At 35.2% G+C, this 6298-nt stretch overlaps 1 long non-coding RNA gene across 1 annotated transcript; it reads left to right on the top strand.

Annotated features, from left to right (window-relative positions):
- Positions 1 to 306: 306 nt before the first annotated feature.
- LOC110725753 lies at positions 307 to 3646 on the top strand. Its single transcript, XR_002512218.1, has 4 exons — positions 307 to 1511; positions 1613 to 1685; positions 2891 to 3004; positions 3087 to 3646. It is a non-coding gene; the product is annotated as an uncharacterized LOC110725753 (long non-coding RNA).
- The last annotated feature ends 2652 nt before the right edge of the window (positions 3647 to 6298 follow it).

The raw sequence follows: 6298 nt of genomic DNA on the forward strand, positions 1-6298 counted from the left end.
TCAAAAAAAAAAAAACTGGGTATAATGAATTAATGATGAGTTTTAATTTAGAAACAAAAGGAGGAGTTTTTTTTTTTCTTCATTGAAGGAAATTATAACTATCTACTCGTAGGACATTTGAAATAAATCTTTCAGGTTTTTCAAGTCTCAACCTGTTTGATTTCAGACATGAACACATGTTCCCGTTGGACGACATTCCTTTCTGGGCAGCATGACACAATGGAATATAGGATGTTTAGGGTTCAAGTCTTAGTCCCAAAGTTGTATCCAAATTCATTAAAATTTAAACTGGATTTTAGGGTAAAATTAGATGTTTTCGGGCGGGCTTGGGTTTTGGACTTAACAACACATTTGCCGAATACCCAAACCCATTTTTTTTCCCAATGGATTAGACCGTGTCTTTAAGCCGAACCATTTATAATCAGCTCTAATCTCAACAGGGGAAATAGTCTCCGAGGTTACCATCCAACTAACAAAACAGATTACAAAATGGACGAAATCATTCATTTTGACAAAAGGCAAAGAGAATTACAAATCACCCAAATACATTTTCACAAAACCAAACAACTAATCTACATTAATCTTCCCTGCCCTCCTCTCTCGCCGCCGAAATTAATTGAAAAAGACAAATTATAAAAAATATACAAATTGGTAACATCATCGATAAATACTAACTTTGTTTCATATTATTTGCAACGATTAGATATTTTTCCTCTCTACTTTATGTCAAATTGTTGCAAATAATATAAAACTGAGGTAGTATATAATGTTACTATTCCAGAGGATAAATCTGATGATTCTTGGTGTTGCACCATTACCGCCACCAGCCTCACCACTATTGTTGCTTTATCCGTCATGTATGCCGCCATTGTACATGACAGAAGCAGGGCAAGAGGGATTTCAAAGAGAAATGATAAAAGAGACGATTTGATCGAAAACGAGTCGCTTGACAAGCTTCCTCTTAGCTGGGATAACACTACTCATCTTCTTAGGCAAAAGAAGGAAGGTAGCGAAACTGAGATGTGAGAATGAAACACTACTACAATTTAACCCTTGTGCCACAAATTTTGCCACATTTTATATTTATTCGTGGCAAAATTTTACATTGCCACGGGAAAACTCCTTTAATCATAATAATTAGTTTGAGGTATAGTATTTCTGCCACATGAAAAAAATTTCGTGGCAAACATGTACTTTCTGCTACAAACACAGCCACAATAAATCTTGTTACGTGGCAAATTGAATCACCTAAATTTTCACTTTAAGAAAAAATTGCTTATTAAATTGTGCCAAAATAAAAATCTCCCGCTTGATTAAAAAAAAGTCCACCACACCACTACGCGTCTTCAATTTGGTCACATTACAAAAAATTAAAAGATATAAAAATCTTTCTTACTCTCTATCTTTCTCTCTCGTCTAAAAAAATTACCCTATTTCTCAATCCCTCAATGGCGATTATTGACAATCAGTCCGTCTAATGTTCAAGGCTTATTCAATCATCATTACTTTCGGTATGCTCAAAAGATATATTTTCCAATTTTTCAGATAATTTTGACATTGGTTTAAAATTTATTTGCAATTGTACTCATAATTCTCCCAATTATGCTTTTAGGTTTGAATTGCTGTAGTGTTTTATAAGTTTTGATAAATCTTTGGTCCGTAGAGATCTGGAAAGCATATTCAAGGTAAGTGTATATTAGATTTTTATATTTTCAATTTTTGATTTTAGGTTATCCCAAAATAATTATAGTTCTCTAATCTTTAAATGCTATTGAACTCTTCGATTATCAACCTGATTTGTTCGTTTTATACGCTTTTACTGCTTGTATGTATTTGAATTTGGTTTGCACTTAATATAAAAGCCTGAGGTTTTCGTGTGACATGATGAGGTTTAAGTGCTTGTAATTGGGGTTATATTTATTTGGCATGATGAGATATCTAAATTTTAATAAGCTTAGATTAGAAGTTAGTAATTATGTTTCCGATAAGCATATGATTAGTCACATCTCCTTCCTACCTTAACATAATGAATTTCATTATGTTTCTAACTTCTAATGCTTACATGGGATTGCTTTGGGTCATACGAATTAGATGATGGTTTTGTTTTTTTGTTTTTATTATTTTTTTTCTTAATTTTTCAATTATGTTAGTAACAAAATCTGGCTACATTATTAAATTGTGGAACTTTTTGTGTTGAATAATTTGGGCATTGTCTATTTTGTTGACTATGATTTCGTATGTTTTTTTTTTTCAATATGTACTACACTTTAGGTTGCTAGCTTTTCACTCCCTTTGAAGTCTAGTGAATTATATATATATTGGCTGATAAAGATTTAGAGCTGTAGCCTATTGTTAATCTACTTATCTTTGTGTATTACAAACAAACAAAAAAAAAATATTCTGATCTCTGGTTTTTAATTGGAGGTAGAATTCTTAAATGGTTTAGAGCTTAGTATTATAAAGTTAGCCTCGTACTACAACTTTTCAATTTCTTTCCCTTGTTTTCTGTTCATAAACTTATAATACTGAATAAGGAGTTGCTGCTCATTTGAATAAGAATGAGCAATCACCCATAGCTTGTATTTGCAGCTAATCATAATCTTTATATTACAAGTTAGGCGGTAACACTAAATACTACACCACTTCCCTCCGAATTTGATTTAAATAATCTTAGCAAATTTGACATATGTGGTCAGCTATTTATACTATATACCATGTTGCAATTCTTATTTGAACCTATATCATATGCTATGTATGAGCATTTTTCTTATCAATGTCTTCTTATATATATATATATATATGTAAGTAATTATTGTTGTTGTTGCTCTTTTTATTTATTTTATTTTATGGTGTTACATTGAACTCATTGCGATTATTTTTATGATTGTAGAAAAAGAAACATGGGAAGGATTGCTCACGAGTTGACCTTCTAATTGAGTCTCGTAAGAGGAAGTCAAATAAATATGTTAATTTGGATACCTTAGCTAATAACATGAATGTAGTGGTAAGTAGTGAAGTTCATTTGTTATCTTCTAATAAAGAAATTCATAATTTTCTTGCTCTAATTATTTTGTACTTGTTTTTAGTCTGAGATGAAAAAGTTAACAGAAGAAAGAGACCAAGGGCATAATAACCACACTGATAAACAAATTATTGAGAAAGTACTTGGTAAAGATACTCATGGATATTTGCGTGCATATGGGCGAGGTAGAAGTATTACAAATCATTTTGGTGTTAAGCCATCAAAAATTGTGAACCCTGTTGAATCTTACTACAGATCATGAAGCTAGAGATGAATATGAAGTTTTGCTTTTTTTTTTTTGTTTATTAATTAATGTACCCATGGAGGATTGAATTTAGCTTTTCTTTTTACATAATTTACTTCGCAGACATTTTTTGTAAGCAAGTACTCATGTTGACATTACTTTATTTATTAATGAAATTTTATTGTTTTAATTGTATTGATTATTTATTTATTTTGACGTAAGAAGCATGAATTACTCTACATGACAAATATTTTACTATATATACAACACGAATTACTCTAAATGATAAAGCTTAGCCACGGGTATATCCTAATTGCCACATTTGTACTTGTAGCAAAGTATCAATATTAGCCACGTAAAAACCGTGGCAAAAAAATTGGGTTTGCCACAACATTGTTTTTCCCGTGGCCATAACCTAGCCACGACCACTTGTGCCACGGGAGTTGTTCGATACAAATCTCGTGACTAAATATCATTGCCACGGGAATTTCAAACTTGTGTCAAACATAATTTTGTGACAGAAGGGTCAATTTGTAGTAGTGAAATAAAATCGTGGAAAGATGTTGGGTATTTATTTAGTTTTGGAAACAAGTAAAAGCAGCCAAAAGTTAGACGACATTTTAGTCATGATTGGAGATTTTAATGAATTTCTACTTATGTCTATCTTCGAAATCATCACATTGTATTTTTTAGTGAAAGTTGTCGTCACATTGTCAAATTATTGTTACAAGGTACCAGACACACGTATTGTGGATTTTTTTGAAAATCAATCCTTACATAGAATTAAAATTTAAGAACGAAAAAAAAAATGTCAATAGGACATCTACTCCACTTTATATAGCTCAATTACCTTAAAAAATATTGTTGATAATTGAGTTTTTATATAAAAGGTTGAAAACTATAGAGTAAACATCTACGGTAATAGTACGTATATATATTAGATAGATGTATAATTTTTCCTTTTTTTCAATAAATTTTAAGGTTTTTTTTCCTTTGTAACTGATAGATATTATATTTAGGATAATATTTGTCACAGTTTAGGATATATTTAATGTATATTTTGTATGTTTATCGTATCTAGGATTCCTTATCCTAGCGTTGTAAACTCTATATATTTGATCAATGGTACACACTCCAGATTGAGGAGTTTTCCCGAAATCTAACATGGTATCACAACTTAGGTTTTAGATCTCAAACTTTTTTTTTTTTTCCAAATTCTTTGGTTTTTTCGTTTGTTTGGGACCTGTCTCGTCACCTTCAAGCTTCCGCACTTTCATAATTAATTCTTCAATTAATTATTCCTTTACAACTCCACTAGCTTATTCTTGTTCTTCTTCCATATGACTAAGGACAGTGACACCGCCTCCTTCCAATACGGATTTTCATCCGGCTCTCGCTGTTAATAATATAAAAAATGCTATTCCATTAATTCTTGATTTTGAAAAGGTTCAATACTCCAACTGGGTGGAGCTATTTGAGAACCATGCGTGTGCCTATAACGTATTGGATCACATTGATCCCAAGGTTTCTCGCCCTTCCGATGTTTCGGATGCATTGTGGCAGCGTTTAGACGCCATAGTGAAACAATGGATATACGGCACCATCTCACCGGATCTTCTTGTAACCATTCTATCGAGAAAATCCACCGCTCAACAAATATGGGATCGCATCAAGGAAAATTTTCAAGATAATAAAAATACGAGGGCGGTTTATCTTGAAAACTAGTTTAATTTGCTACACCTTAGCAATTTCCCCAATGTAACAGCATATTGTCAACAACTGAAAAGTTTGGCTGACCAACTTGCAAACATCGACCAGCCTTTGACGGAGCAAAAGATGGTCATTCGCCTAGTTTCGGGTCTCACAAATACAGACTTTGACACGGTTGCCGCCATGATCCAGCAAACAGACCCACTCCCTTCCTTCAACACTGCACGGTCACGTCTTCTTCTTGAGGAGTCTCGTCGTGCGAACGATCAAAGTCAATCGGGTCAATCTTCCTTTGTTGCACACTTGCACAACAGGAGTCGTCCTCAAGTTCTGGCGCAACGTCTCCGTCAACCCCTTCCCAAGGTGGCCGCGGCTCCGGTGGTGGTCGTGGAGCCGTCCGAGGTGGCCGCAACAGCGGCAGAGGCGCCGGTGGAAAGGGGCGAGGTCGAGGTCGTGGTAACACTGCCAAGCAGAATAACCCACCACACCAACAGCAACAAGGTCAGCAACAACCTCAGTGGGCCGCATCTCAGGCCTGGCCCATTTTCAGGGCTCTCCATGGCCAACCCAGCAATGGCCAGGCACATGGGCTATACCCCCTTGCCCATATCCCACTTCACAGAGCCCAATAGGCCAACCTATGCAGCAGACAACAAAGTGGGCCTTTAGCCTCACGCGGCCCACCACAGCAGGCATACATGACCGGTCCGCCCCAATACAGCCAACTTTACACACCAACAGAATTGGGCTCGGCTTTCTCCACCATGAGTTTGGCACAACCTGATATTGGATGGTATATGGACTCGGGTGCAACATCTCATATGACCAACAACTCAGGTACTCTCTTGCCCCTATTTAATTTAAGCACCAATAATAATATTTTGATTGGTAATGGTTATCGCATTCCAATAACTGGTTATGGTCACACCACTCTCCTTACCAATAACCTAGCCCTTCGTGATGTCCTTCTAGCTCCTCAAATCATTAAAAACTTAATTTCAGTTTGCAAATTTACCTCTGATAATTTAGTTTCTATTGAGTTTGACCCTTATGGCTTTTCTGTGAAGGACCTTCGCACGGGGAAGATAATAATGAGATGTGATAGTTCGGGCGACCTCTACCCAGTCACCACCAACTCTACACCATCTTCATGCCTTGCCTCGACCCTCATGGTCACCTCTCCAACCACTTGGCATAGTCGTCTAGGACATCCCGGAGCAAATTCATTAAGTTTTCTTAGGAGCAATAATTTAATTAATTGTAATAAGGAGCTTGACTCCACTTTTTGCAATTCTTGTCAATTAGGGAAACATGTTAGATTA

Source organism: Chenopodium quinoa, unplaced genomic scaffold (assembly GCF_001683475.1).
Source record: "Chenopodium quinoa cultivar QQ74 unplaced genomic scaffold, ASM168347v1, whole genome shotgun sequence".
Classification (NCBI taxonomy): Eukaryota; Viridiplantae; Streptophyta; class Magnoliopsida; order Caryophyllales; family Amaranthaceae; genus Chenopodium; species Chenopodium quinoa.